Consider the following 13548-nt stretch of genomic DNA (forward strand, 5'->3'; position numbering starts at 1 on the left):
TGCACAGTTGTACCAGTTCCCATAAATCTGACAGATCTGCCTGTGGAGACTGAGCCTGCTCCCAGGCTTCATTCCACTGCGGGGGTGGAGCTCAGGGTGGACCGACCCGGCCGGGCAGTCTCCCCGTCCGGCAGAGCGGCCAAGCGGGCCCTGGGGAGTGGGCAGCAGACTCTGGTCTGAAGTCTCTGCGCCCAAGTGGCCACGGACCCCCTCGCTGCATGGACTGGCTTCATGCCCCTCCTTCCTCAGTACAAGAGGTTACTGAATATGCTTGAGTGGACTGGCTTCATGCCCCTCCTTCCTCAGTACAAGAGGTTACTGCATATGCTTGAGTGGACTGGCTTCATGCCCCTCCTTCCTCAGTACAAGAGGTTACTGCATATGCTTGAGACCAAAACAAGCATCATTGTTTTACCCAGATATGCACTAATCGTTCCGTGAGCGGCAGTTCACCCCAGTACTGGGAAATGATACTTTCAGAACTGGATTTGTTGGAACCTAACGACAATATGAATGGAACGAAATGAAATGAAATCTTTTTATCTTTTTAGATTTGTGACCATGTACTTGTGACAATGGCCTTTCATTATTTTGTCGCTCTCTGGGGGAAGTGAGGTTGACTGTTTGAAACCTGGCGTCTTGGTTTTGTCTCATGTGTCCGTGTCAGGCGTGGAGAGGGAACGGCACCTGCGGCTTGAGCGTTGTCACGGCCTCTAAACTCAGATGTCTACATCACACCAGCGTGCCCGTGAGCCAGCGTGGGGCGCCGGCCGCCGTGTGTCCTGCAGGCCCTGCAGGCTGGGCAATGACACCTGTAGTTTTAAAAACGTGGCTCCTTTTTATATTTTAAGTACTTTCATGATGTTCTGAACGTACTTGATGCTATAAGGGAAGGACTACAGAGAATTAGCCTGTGACCACAGGATCGTAGTATTTGGTGCTGAAATACCAAACTGCACAGTCAGCTTGACCCCCTCCGACTTGCGGGCATGTCTGTGGTCACCGGCAGACGAGGCCTCCCACCGGTACAGAGTCCACACGGGGGTGGACTTGATCCCATGCTATCAGGGAGGTGAGAGCCCTGCTCGGGAGGTTCCTGTGATGACATGTGGGGCTGCTCCCTCTTCATACTTATATGATGATGAAATTGCTTCTGTTTTGAAAGACTTGAAGGCGCTTCTGTAATGAGGCTCCTCTCTCATCCTCAGCCCCAGGCAGGTATTGGGCCTCCTTATTCATGTCTTCACCACTGCTGGAGCCCCCGCGGAGCGGATGGGGGGACGGGGGCCACTGCTGGAGCCCCCACGGAGCAGATGGGAGGGGGACAGGGGACCTTCAGGGCTGGGGCCTCACTTTCCTCCTGGAATCCTGGTCAGGTGTTGGATGCCGTCAGGGCCGAGGGCTGTCCATGGGCCCCGTCGCTCTGGACCGAATGCTGACACAGGTGACCCTGTGGAGGGGGAGGTGGAGTCGGGGACGGCAGTGGGGCCCAGCTCAGGGCTCCTGGAGGTCAGGCCCGTGCAGGTCCTGGGCGCTGCAGCCCTGCCGGGGCTGGGCACGTGGACCCTGGCTGGCACGCCTCGGGCCCAGTCACATGTGGGTGCGGAACTGGGGCATGGGGAGGGGCTGGCGTAGCTTCAGGGTGTCCACGCCAAGGATGCTGAGCCTTGCTGTCTCTGAGGGCCCAGGCGTCTCCTGGAGATGCCTTCGGTCGAGGCCAGTCCCCCCCTTAGGGATCATTCGTCGGTACCAATGTGGTTCGGTCGCGCCAGGCCCTGTGCGGGCCGGGGTGTGCTGCGGTCTGACCGAACAGAGACTCGGCCCTGGTGAGGGTGCAGCCCCGTGGGGGAGGCGAGGAGAGGGCAATGTGGAGCATAAAGCGACGCCGTGTGGCTGGGGACGCAGCGTGCGCTGTGTGTGATCGGCGAGGTATCAGTTATGCGAGGGAGCCTCACATGTAACATCACGTAATGTAGTGATGCTGTTCCGTCACTGCACAGCGTTGCCCGACGTGCTGTATATAACACATGGAGAGCGTGGCACGGGGCGTGGCGTGGCGTGGCGAGCGGCAGCGTGCGGTGGTGAAGCGCGGGGCCCTGTGCTGTCGTGTGGCGCCCATCGCATCGTGTCAGGACACAGAGAGGGTTCTGAAAAGACACCAGGCCACAGTGGGCCTGGACAGATGCCGGCCAGCCGAGGCCAGGGCTGCCAGGCACCGGGGGGCTGGGGCTGCACTTCTCGGGGAGACGGCAGGGAGGCCAGGTCAGGAGACTCGGGGAGACGGTGGGGAGGCCGGGTCAGGAGACTCGGGGAGACGGCGGGGAGGCCAGGTCGGGCGGCTGGGGAGACGGCGGGGAGGCCGGGTCAGGAGGCTCGGGGAGACGGCGGGGAGGCCGGGTCGGGCGGCCGGGGACTCGCCATGCTGGGCTTGGGCCCCTGGGGACGAGCAGCCGGGTGTCTGCGTGGGTGGCCAGGCCTGACTGGGAGCCGGCAGCGTGGCGCCCAGCCCATCCTGGAGCCATCTGTGGTGTCCAGGTGGGTTTTGTAGTCTCGCCTTCATTGGCCCCTCACCTTCCTTCTCTTTCTGGCTCTGTGCTGAGTGCCACGGGCCACAGAGAACCAGACAGAACCACCCTTGTCTTCACTGGGCCTGCAAAGAGACGTTTGGGCCCAGACATCCTGAAGAGGCAGGGAGGGCGTCCTGGAGGAGGCAGCCTGAGGAGAGAGCACTGGGGCTTCACGGGCGACGGTGGGGTGGGACCTGCAGTGTTAACTGTGATACCCGAGACTTCGGACAGCTCCCGGCTTCCGCATGAGGGACATCCGGTGGGTGGGGTTGCCTGGCGGGGAGACGGGAAACACTCTCGAGGCATCTGGGTGATGGGGCCTCGAGTCACGGGTGGGACATGGTGGCATCATGGATGAGCTCGGTGCCGAGGAGTTGGCTGCGGGCCCTGGAGACACGGCTGGCGTGTGCTGGCATGCGGGAAGTGCCCAGGCCGAGGGCCCCTTCTCCGGCTGGGCCTGCTGGAGGGGAGCTTGTCAGGGAGGCAGGAGGCGCCGTGCGGACGGGCGCGTGCAGTCTGGCCGTGTTCTCTGGGGCCTCAAGTCTCTGAGATGAGACATGCCCACGTGGCTGGAGAGAGGCGGCCCCTGTGGGTGAGCAGGTGCCCAGCGGGGTCTGCGTTGAGGCTCGCAGCCTAGCCCTGCCAGGCTCCACTGGCGCCGGGCAGGGGAGCCTGGGCCTGTGTGGGAGTGGGGCTTCCTTCCTGACACGAGGTGATGCTCAGGTCTTTGATTCTCAAATCGTTCCGATGCGGTAACTTCAGAAGCCCTGTGACGCCCAGCTAGTAACATCTAACGGAGTCTTCCCACGGGCGCGTCGGTGTCAGCAGTCCACCCACTTTCTCCCGGCCTTACCCGCAGCGCTCAGCCCGCCTGGTCACCTGGCTGGCCGGGGCAGGGCCTGCGGATGTTGACCCCCTTTCTCCTGGCCTTACCCGCAGCGCTCAGCCCGCCTGGTCACCTGGCTGGCCAGGGCAGGGCCTGTGGATGTTGGGACGAGTGACAGGGAGAAGCGCCGCCTGCTGAAGGCCTGCGGGGAGGGGGCCGGGGCCCCGGCCTTGGGGGCCAGTCTGAGTCTGTGGCGCTCGGCAGGAGGCCCTGGGGAGCTGGTGGGGATGGTGGGCACAGGCGGGTCTCGCTGTCAGGCTGCTGCGGCCAAGGCTGCCTCCCGGGGCTGGCTCCCGCCACTCGCTCATTTCCTCCCGCATAGCGGCCCTGATGCTCCGACAGCCATTCCTGAAAGTGAACTTCTAATTCACAAGGTACGCCGTACCCCAGGTTCACAGGTCACGCTGGTACCCCAAGTCCACACAGTTCACAAGACACGCTGCGCCCCAAGTCCATGTATCTCACAGGGCATTCTGGTACCCCTGTCCATCTAACTCACAGTGGACACTGACACCCCCAAATCCATCTAACTCACAGGGGACGTTGGAACCCCCGCCATCTGGCCCTGAGACACAACTCTGTGACAACTCAGCGTGTGCCTCGGGGCATGAGGGTGACACTGTGCGTGGCCGTGTTATGGGACCACACTCTCGGGGTGACGCTGAATGTGTGAGACGCAGATCAGTCAGCAAACGAGTCGCCCGTGGTCCGCAGGGTGAGGGCGGCCGCCCACGGGAAGAGCCGGGAAGCAGGCCCACAGGGTCGGAGCCCTGGGGCTGATCCAGGTGCTTGTACGGCAGTTCCTTTCTCCTCTGAAGACGGTTTGCTCTTGGTCAACACCTCACATTATTACAATTGCACAGTCAGAAAAAGCCAACTCAAAATGAAAAGTCTTCAGCAAAAGCAGCGATAGGCTTCCCTCCCGCGGGATGAAGCAGCATAGGTAGTCTCTCAGCGTCGCAAGCAGCCCCACGTCCTCGGGGAGGCAGCTCGAGCTTGCCAGGGGAGACCCGGCAGTGGTGAGCCAGCGCAGCTGTCCCCGCCCGCGACAGCAGCCTCATCCTGCGGGGCTCACCCGGCGCGGTGACCCCCGGACCTGTGCCTGGGCGTGGGCAGCGGCGCCATCTGCGAGCCTTCCCACGGGGCGCCAGCTCCTTCTCCTGGCTGCCGAGCCTGGAGCAGGGCGTGAGTGTGCGCCCTCTGTGACCTTAGGGCCCTCGGCAGGGGGGGCAGACCGCGGGGCTGACACGCACAGCCAGTTTTCCCCCGCCTCCTTGTTGCCTTCCCTTGAATGTCCCGGGGTGAAAGTGAGGGTCGGGCGGGGCCCAGCGCCCCTGCTGGGGTCCGGGGGGGTCTGCTCTTGGGCTCTGCCCAGCCAGGCACCCACTGTCCTGCCCACCGTCCACTGGGAGGCCGCCAGCCCTCCCTGCCCCTGCCAGCTCTTCCCCCAGCCCCCCCGGAGCCACTCGACCATGTCTGCAGCCCATCCTCCCCAGGGCAGCAGAGCCGGGTGCCCGAAACGAGGCTGCCGGGCAGGCAGAGCTGGACGGGGCCTCCCTCCTCGGGTCGGTTACAAGCGTCCCCCCGACCACCGACCACCGTGGGGCCGCTGAGCAGACGTAGGAGTGGACCTCAGGCCTCTGCCTGGACCGGCACCCGGACTCCGAGCACAGACGCGGGCAGCTGGTGAGGCCTGGGGGCTGGCAGGCTGGACGGAGGGGCAGAAACGCCGGGCGAATGGCGCACAGGCTCCCAGGTTTGTCAGCAGGCACATCCGGGGGGGTGTCAGTCCAGGGTGCTGCCTGCCATGGGGCCCCCATGGTCTCTGGCTGCTGGAGAGCTGTGCTGCCCAACAGGCCTCTCCCACCAGCCACGGGAGGTGTTCAGAAACGTCAGTCAGCTCAAGACTGCATCTCAGAGTGATTCCACATCTAAGACTAGACGCAGGGGGTGGTGTGGACGTGAGCCCCGCACAGCCCGACGGAGGGTCCACTCCCCCGAGCCACCCCGGAGCGGGGCACCCACCGCCGTCGTCCTTCCTTGAGTGGTGGGTTTCCTCCTGGTTCTCAGGGTGCGGACTGGCTGCAGCAGCCCTGAGTGGAACAGGTGGCACTGTGGGGCAGGCGGGCCCCGTGGGGCAGGGGGCTCCCTGTGGGGCGGGAGGCCGTGTGGGGCAGGGGTCCCATGGGGCAGGGGCTCCTCCCCAGGTGCTCCCCATCCAAGGACCCCATCCAAGCCCCCTTCCAGCTGGCATCCTCCCCACAGGGCCGCATGCTCGCGCTGGGGGTTCCTCATATCCTCCGCTGGGCTCACACACCCTTTCCATGAAGAAAAGCTTCCTTACGGCGGCCTCCGGAATGCGCCTCTGCTCTGTATGAATGCTCTTCTTTGACCACATTAAACACGTTTAGCCCCTTTGGTGGCGGTTTAGTTGCTAAGTCGTGTTCAACTCTCGAAATCCCGTGGACTGTAGCCCGCCAGGCTCCTCTGTCCATGGGATTCTCTAGGCAAGAATCCTGGAGTGGGTTGCCTGCCCTCCCCCAGGGGCTGTTCCCGACCCAGGGATCAGGCCTGGGTCCCTGCACTGCGGGTGGGTTCTTGGCCACTGAGCCCCCGGGGAGGCCCTGCTTCAGTCTGTAATGCAGCTCACCGGGCAGCATGTCTGCATCTGGGCGCGGTGCTTCTCTCTCTGGAAAGCCCACTGGGGCAGAAGATGCGTCTTTCTCTCTTCCTTTGGAATTCTCTCTTCTCCTCTGTCCCACTCGCTAGCAACCCTCCCCCAGAGCCACCCAGCGTCACAGGCCCCCTGCTGCCCTCTCCTGTGGGGACTCCCAGAGCTGCCGCAGTGCTGGCCCTGAGCCCACGGGCACCGCTCTGTCAGGTCCTGAGTGGGTAGGAACGGAGCAGGGTTAACAGCCACCCACAACGTCTGTCCCCATCCAGGAATAGCCAGGACCCTGGACTTAGAGGGAGGACTGGGCCACCAGCTGGCCGTGCCTCTGTGGCAGGTCCCCAACAGAGATCAGAGACCCCGGGGGTGAGGACACCCGCTCCCAGTGGGCAGGACCAGCTCTCCCCCAGGTCTGGTGGTGAAGGAATGGCTGAACCATTTCATCAGTTTAAGAATCTCCCCCAAATCACTCGCAGACCCCTTAGTCACTGATTTTGGAGGAATCTAGCGAGGGCTGTCCGTTCTTCCTTAACTTTCAAAGCCCAATTTCCAGACTCCGTTTTTGCTCCCTTCTGAAGAGAAAGTCGGAAACCAGGGGACAAGCGACCAGGAGGTCAGAGATCACTTACGTTAGAAGATGCTGCCCGTAATAAGCATTAGCACCTGCTCGGCAGGGAAACCTGCTCCTTGGCATCGTTCCCACGTTCATGCCGCTGTCTGCGAGAACGTCCTTCCTCTGAACCAGCCCCTCTATTTCTCTGCCCGGGACTCTCTGATCAGAGGTCGAGCGTCCACCCCCAACAGGCCCATCCAAGGCAGCTTCTGATGCAGGTGGGGACCCTTCTGCCAGAGATGGAGAGAGGCTTGCACGTGTCTTCATGCCTGCCCTTTGCACGAGTGATGCCCGCTCCAGGCCCTTGCTCCCTCGCGCCAGGCACTCACAGCAGAAGCAAACTTCAGCCTTTGTGTTTGGAGCTGGCTGTGCCCGCGAGCTGTTTAGGGAGGCCTGGAAGCCGTGTCCAAGTTCAGTGTGTTTTGACATGTAAATTCACACGAGGCATATTTAATCAGTCACAGTGATACGCTAATTGGATTCATCTGTGGACTGAACGAGACACACATTTGAAGAAAAATGAAGAGAACACATTGCCAGCTGAGACAGTTTGTAACCAGTGCTCTGCATCATCAAAGTGCGAGAAGGCCAAGGCGCCAGGTACGTGTGGGGCCTCGGCCATGTGTCCTGCCTCACGGCGCGCAGCGGGGCTGTGACGCTGTCCGCGGTGCTGAGTTTAGGAGCCCTGGGTCGCCTGACACCCCGGAGACCCAGGAGTCCATGATGGAGTGTGTGTGTGAGCACAGCCGGAGACACCGCGCAGAGCATGGGCATGAGCGTGCAAACCCAAGTGCGGGCATGTGCGAGTGTGCAAGCACCAGTGTGCAGGCCCACAGAAGTGGAGAGGAGGGGGTGTCGCCGCCTGTCCCAGCGTCTCCCTGGCTCAGATGGGGCTCCTGCCCTCCACATACGTGTAGCGTGTTCAGAGGGGCCTGGGGTCCCCCTCAGGGAGGTGCACGGGGGCCGCGGGTGGTCTGCCTGCATCTGGCTCGGGGGTGACAGTGACCACCCTTGCCCCTCCCAGCACGCCCTCCTGTGCCACCGTGGGCACCCTGCTTACCATCACGTCTGCCTCGTGTCCTTTCGCACAGGCAGAGGGAGGCTGGAGCTCTCAGGCATGAGGGCCCCTGGGCCCGGGTGCCCCATGGGGGCAGCATCTCCGGGTCCCACCCTCCCGTCCTTACCAGCCCCCCGCACACGACCGCAGGTGGGGGCTTACCGCGCTTTCCCCTGCAGCAGAGGGCAGGGCGAAACTTACCCCGCAAAGCCGTGGTGCACAGGGAGGGTCAGTGCAGCCGGTTGGAGCCGGGTTGGCGGGGCCTCTGCTGTGTTGAGTGTCTTTTTGCAGGAACAGGGGTGCATGAGCGATGAGTAGGCTTTCCCTTTCTGGTGGGCAGGCACTCAGCAAACAGACTCACCCAGCCAGGAGCAGGCAAGCAGGGTGGTGGGGGGTCAGGGTGGGGCGGGGTCTGGGCCATTCTCCACAGGTGATGCCTCTGAACCCTGTGGAGGAAGGAGCCCAGCCTGGCTGCGGAGACCAGGAGGGTGTGCGGGGGGAGGGGGGGCCTTAGGGGTGGGAAGCAAGAGGCCAAGAAGCAGGTGCACAGCCTGTGGGTGGTGGGGATGCCCGGGGAGAGGGCCTTGGGCCGGTTCTCCATCCCCAGAGGACCCGGAGCAGCAGGAGCTTCTGGAGTGGTCGGCTCCGGGCCCGCGGGGTGAGTCATGCAGGCAGGTCAGGGTTGCTGCCCGATTCCTTTCTCTGGTTGAGCGAGAGGGCACGTGTGGGCGTGGTGCCCCGGGTAGTGACCATGGGGTGTGGGGCAGGGCTTTTACTTCCATTCAGAGAGGACAGGAATAGAAGCATGATTGCTGCAAAACACGCGTGATTCATGAAAACCTGCGTTCTGGGTGGTTCTACTCTTCAGAATGATTCTGTGCGGTTTTCACCGTGACTCCTCTCAGGCGATTTAAGCCGTGGTTTGCGGGGACAGTCTTCCCAGGGATGCGCTTGCTCCAGGTCTGGGCACCCGCTGGGGCGTTCGCAGGGGTTCCGTGTCCTCGGCGCACTAACTCCTGGGCCCGGGAGGTGGCCGGGCACCAAGAGTCTGCCCGGAAGCGAGGAGTCGCCCGGCTGTGCGGGTAAGCCTGAGCCGGGCGCTCAGGGCTCAGCCGCAGGTTGAGCCCCAGGCCTGCTGGGGCGGCCGTTTGAGGGTCTCCGTGAGCAGGCGCAGACGGGGCAGCGACCGCCAGGGAAGCTGAGGGCCACGGGAGCTGAGACAGTGGCCGGGAGGCGGCGGGGGCGGACGGCTGAGGGCGAGGAGGTGGGCAGGCGGCAGTCCCGGGAGCGGCCGGGCCCCGCGTGGGCCGGCAAGACGCTGGGGCCTGGGCCGCTGGCAAGAGGGCACCTGCCCTGCCTGCTTCACCCACCCCGGCCCCCAGCGCAGCCTTCTTTGTCCCTGTGGCTCAGGGGCGTCTAGGCGGCCCGGTGTCCTGCGGAGTCCCGCCGTCCGTAGCTCCGCCCCTCGTCCCGGCTCCCCTTCCGGCTCCGCCTCTATTCCCGGGCCCTCCCGGTGCTGCTCTCGGTGGGATCACTGTGCTGGGCGCAGGCAGGCGGGATGCTCCAGCCCCTCCCGGGCTCCCCGCGCACCTCGGACCTCTCTCTCTTTCTCGTGAGCGTCCGCACGGCTGACCCGGGCCGGCCCCACGGGTGATTCGGGGTGCCTCCCCAGCGTTTGCGTGCACGGTCTTTACCGCTGGAAGGTGGAAAAGTGGAAATCCGAAGAATGCAAACATCTTTCCAGTTTTCTTTATTAAAAATAAAAGCAATTATTTCTGCAGCCACTTGGAGCCGCCTGACACGGAGGCTGGCTCAGCTTCCCTTGTTCTCCGCGTCTTCGCCAGAAATAGACGCTGGTGCTGCAGTCCAGGTTTCTGAAAAGCCTCAGCTCTTGCGAGGCGGGTCCACACCCCGAGCTGTGCGTTCGGGTGGTTTCAGCGTGAGCCGCTGGTGGATGTTGGGGTCGGTGCGCGGGTGTGGGCCCGGCACCGGGCATTCGACAGGAGGCCCCTTTGGTTCTGAACGCGGGAGGTGTGGTCGGAAGTCGCCCTACAGGGCTCATCTCCTGTGGTCCTGCTTCTCCTCTCGGCTCCTGCCCGCCCCACTGAGAGGGAAGGGCGGCCCCGGTCTCCTCCTCAGGGCTTCCTCTATTTAAGCCGAACGTCTGGAGGCTTGTGTGCGGCACAGGAAACCTTCCTTGGGCATCCGACACCCCACCTCCAGCGCCCAGGCCAACCCCCTCGTCTGGGTTGGGGTGAGGATTAGGGTCATCTCAGCTTCTCCCCTGTGCCTTGCACTCCACTGATGAGTCTGATTTAATAGGCATCTTTGCAGTGATAGCTCAGCTGGTAAAGAATCCACCTGCAATGCAGGAGACCCCAGTTCGATTCCTGGGTTGGGAAGATCCCCTAGAGAAGGGATAGGCTACCGACTCCAGTATTCTGAGGATTCCCTAGTGGCTCAGCTGGTAAAGAATCCGTCTGCAATGTGGGAGACCTGGGTTCAATCCCTGGGTGCGATCCCTGGGTTGGGAAGATCCCCTGGAGGAGGGAACAGCTACCCACTCCAGTATTCTGGGCTGGAGAATTCCCTGGACTGTACAGTCCGTGGGGCCGCAGAGTCGGACAGGACCCAGCGACTCTCACTCACTCGGCCCCAAGTCCTCACGCAGGGTCATCCTCGGCACTGGCTGAGCCCTCCTCCCAGCCCCTGATGTATGTTCTCCCCCTGGGGCTGCGAGTGATTTAAACCCGGGAGCCGGAGAGACCTACAGGTGGGGCGCTCTTTGCTTTGCGTTTTCCGGTTCCTGCAGAGGGGCGGCGCCTGGGGGCGGGGCGAGGGCAGACGCGGATGGAAGGGTCACTGGCGCTCGCAGCCCCGCCCCCTTCCTGTTCCGCACGCTTCATCCTGCGAAGTGCTCCTGACGCGTCGGCGTCATGACTCCTCTCGTTTCCCGTGCCACTCGATCACTTTTTATTTAACCAAAGACTGCTTTGGGCATTTCATGGGCTGTTGGTTTGTCAAACCTTGTAACTCAGATGAAGTGTTTTGAAGATTTTCTGATCTTAAGGATCCTATGGGGTGCTTTGGGGGTTAGTTAACTGTATGGAAAGTGTGTGCCTGGTGGTGCAGGACAGCAGTGTGAGGCGCGGTGCTGGCGGCCGGTCTGTCCTCTTCCCAGAGTCCTCCCCCTCCCCCCACCCCTGCCCCTGTCCCTCCCCCTCCGGTGCGCAGCGAACCCTTCTGTGAAAGAAGCAAGTTAACCTCATAGGTTCCACGGAGACTGCGCTGGCCTGCCATGGGTCCTGGTGGGGGCAAGTGTCTTCTCAGGTCGCGTGTCCAGCTTCAGGATCTCTTGGCGTCTTTAATTGCATGTTCCTTTCAGTTCAGTCTAGTCGCTTAGTTGTGTTCAACTCTTTGCGACCCCATGGACTGCAGCACGCCAGGCCTCCCTGTCCATCACCAACTCCCGGAGCCTGCTCAAACTCATGTCCATCAAGTCGGTGATGCCATCCAACCATCTCATCCTCTGTCGTCCCCTTCTCCTCCTGCCTCCAATCTTTCACAGCATCAGGGTCTTTTCCAGTGAGTCAACTCTTCCCATCAGGTGGCCAAAGTATTGGAGTTCAGTTTCAGCATCAGTCCTTCCAATGAATATTCAGGACTGATCTCCTTTAGACTTGCTTCTGTTGACTTTGCTTTCCAGGAGGCTTCTAACAAATGCTATGTATACAGGAAGCCCCCAAACCGTGTGATGAGTAAGAGCTTTGCAAAATGGAAGCATTAATAAAGGAGCTAGTAGTAGCCTGTTAGTCGCTCAGTCGTGTCTGACTCTGTGCGACCCCATGGACTGTAGCCCACCAGGCTCCTCTGTCCATGGAATTCTCCAGGCAAGAGTACTGGCATGGGTTGCCATTTCCTTCTCCAGGGGATCTTCCCAACACAGGGATCGAGTACCTGTCTCCTGCACTGTGGGCATATTCTTTACTGTCTGAGCTACATCCTCAAACACGAGCTTAGTCATTGGCAGGAAAGGGTGTCACTGGGAAAAGTCTCGTGACAAAGACTTAGGAAGGGCTGACAGCTGACCTTACAAGAGCCAAATCCACAGAAACTTGATTCCTTTTTCTGGACCTAAGTACTCAGGTGTCTCTCTGGCCAGAGGTTTTCCCAGAGAATAAATATTGACTATTTGTAGCTTTCAATTGTTTCTTTATATTAATGGTATTAAGAACCACTTCAGGGGAAAGCAGGCAAGACATTTTAGGGGATAATGTACTTTTATCCTTGCTTTCCTCGGCCCTTAATAACGAGCAGGTGCATCTCAGCTTCCGGGTCCTCCTCGGACGCTCCTGGCAGGCTTCCTCGGGCCCTGCAGGCGCCTCCCTGACACTTGCATTTCTTTACATGGATTCAAGTTTCTCACCGACTTCACAGAGCAATGGGCTTCCCTGGTGGCTCAGATGGTACCGTGCCTGCAACGCCGAAGACCTGGGTTCAATCCCTGGGTCGGGAAGATCCCCTGGAGAAGGAAATGGCAACCCACTGCAGAATCCTTGCCTGGAGAATCCCATGGACGGAGGAGCCTGGTGGGCCACAGTCCGCGGGGTCGCACAGAGTTGGACGAGACTGAGCGACTTCACTTTAAGTTTCTCACCCACGTCGCTTCCCTTCTCTCTAAGGAGCTTCTTTCAACGTGTCTTTCAAGGCGGCTCAGCTGTTGGCAAGTTCGCTGCTTTCTCACGTCTGAGTCTTCGTTTCTGCTTTACTTCTGAAGGACGCAGAGCTGCGCGGATGGTGCGGGTGCCTTCTCTCCGGCTCACTAAATGCTTAGCTCCGTTCTCTGCTTGCTCACGTGGGGCAGGTCTCTCCTTGTGCCCCGGAAGCTGCTCTTTTCTGTCTTGGATGTTGTGCAGTTTGCGCTGCCGTGTGATTTTGAGGGCGCGCGCCCTGCTGGGTGCTCCCTGAGCTCCCTGGGTGTGTCCCGTGGCGCGCTCACTCGGAACCTCTCCAGCTGTCCCGTCTGCAGTGGCATCCTCTCCCTTTCGGAGGTGCGCCTGTGCAGCCGCCCCTGGCTTGCCTCTCCTGTCTCTCTCTCTCTCTCTCTCTCTGCAGAGCAGCTTCGAGGCGTCCCCCTCAGCCCTGTCCCGCCCAGGCTTTCGACATCTCCACTGCAGTGCTCCAGCTTCCAGCATTTCTTTTTGGTTCTTCTTGAGCATCTGCATTTCTCTACTTTGCCCAGCGGTTGTTACACGCTATCCCTTTTTCCATTAGCGACCTTAGCAAATTGATGACAGTGATTGAAACCTGTGGCCTGGTCGTCCCAGTCTGTTCTGCCTGAGTCTCGTTCTGATCTCACTGTGTCTTTTCAAACTGTGATGTTTCTTTCTGTTTTGCTTTGTTTGCCGTGTAATGTGCTTTGTAATTTATTTGTTGTTGTTGGAAGCCAGCTGTGCGTGCGTGCGTGCATGCTCAGGCCTTCAGGCGTGACTGACTCTGTGCGCCCCCGTGGACTGCAGCCCGCCAGGCCCCTCTGGCTTCTCCAGGCAAGAACACCGGAGTGGGTTGCCATGCCCTCCTCCAGGGGATCTTCCCGACCCAGGGATCGAACCTGTGTCTCTTACATCTCCTGCATTGGCCACCAGGTTCTTCACCGCTGGAGATGGGGCAAAATGGCCCAGGGTGCATAAGCCTTCAGCGTGAGGCCTTTGCCCCTCTGCGTGGGTGTCAGGTGGGGTGCGCTGTCGACGCAGC

General features: G+C 61.2%; 1 protein-coding gene across 1 annotated transcript in view; it reads left to right on the forward strand.

Annotated features, from left to right (window-relative positions):
* Window positions 1-13548, forward strand: part of PTPRN2 (protein tyrosine phosphatase, receptor type N2) — a 598332-nt gene that overhangs the window by 248538 nt on the left and 336246 nt on the right. The gene's annotated exons all lie outside the window — the stretch shown is intronic.

Source organism: Bos indicus x Bos taurus, chromosome 4 (assembly GCF_003369695.1).
Source record: "Bos indicus x Bos taurus breed Angus x Brahman F1 hybrid chromosome 4, Bos_hybrid_MaternalHap_v2.0, whole genome shotgun sequence".
In the NCBI taxonomy this organism is placed as follows: domain Eukaryota; kingdom Metazoa; phylum Chordata; class Mammalia; order Artiodactyla; family Bovidae; genus Bos; species Bos indicus x Bos taurus.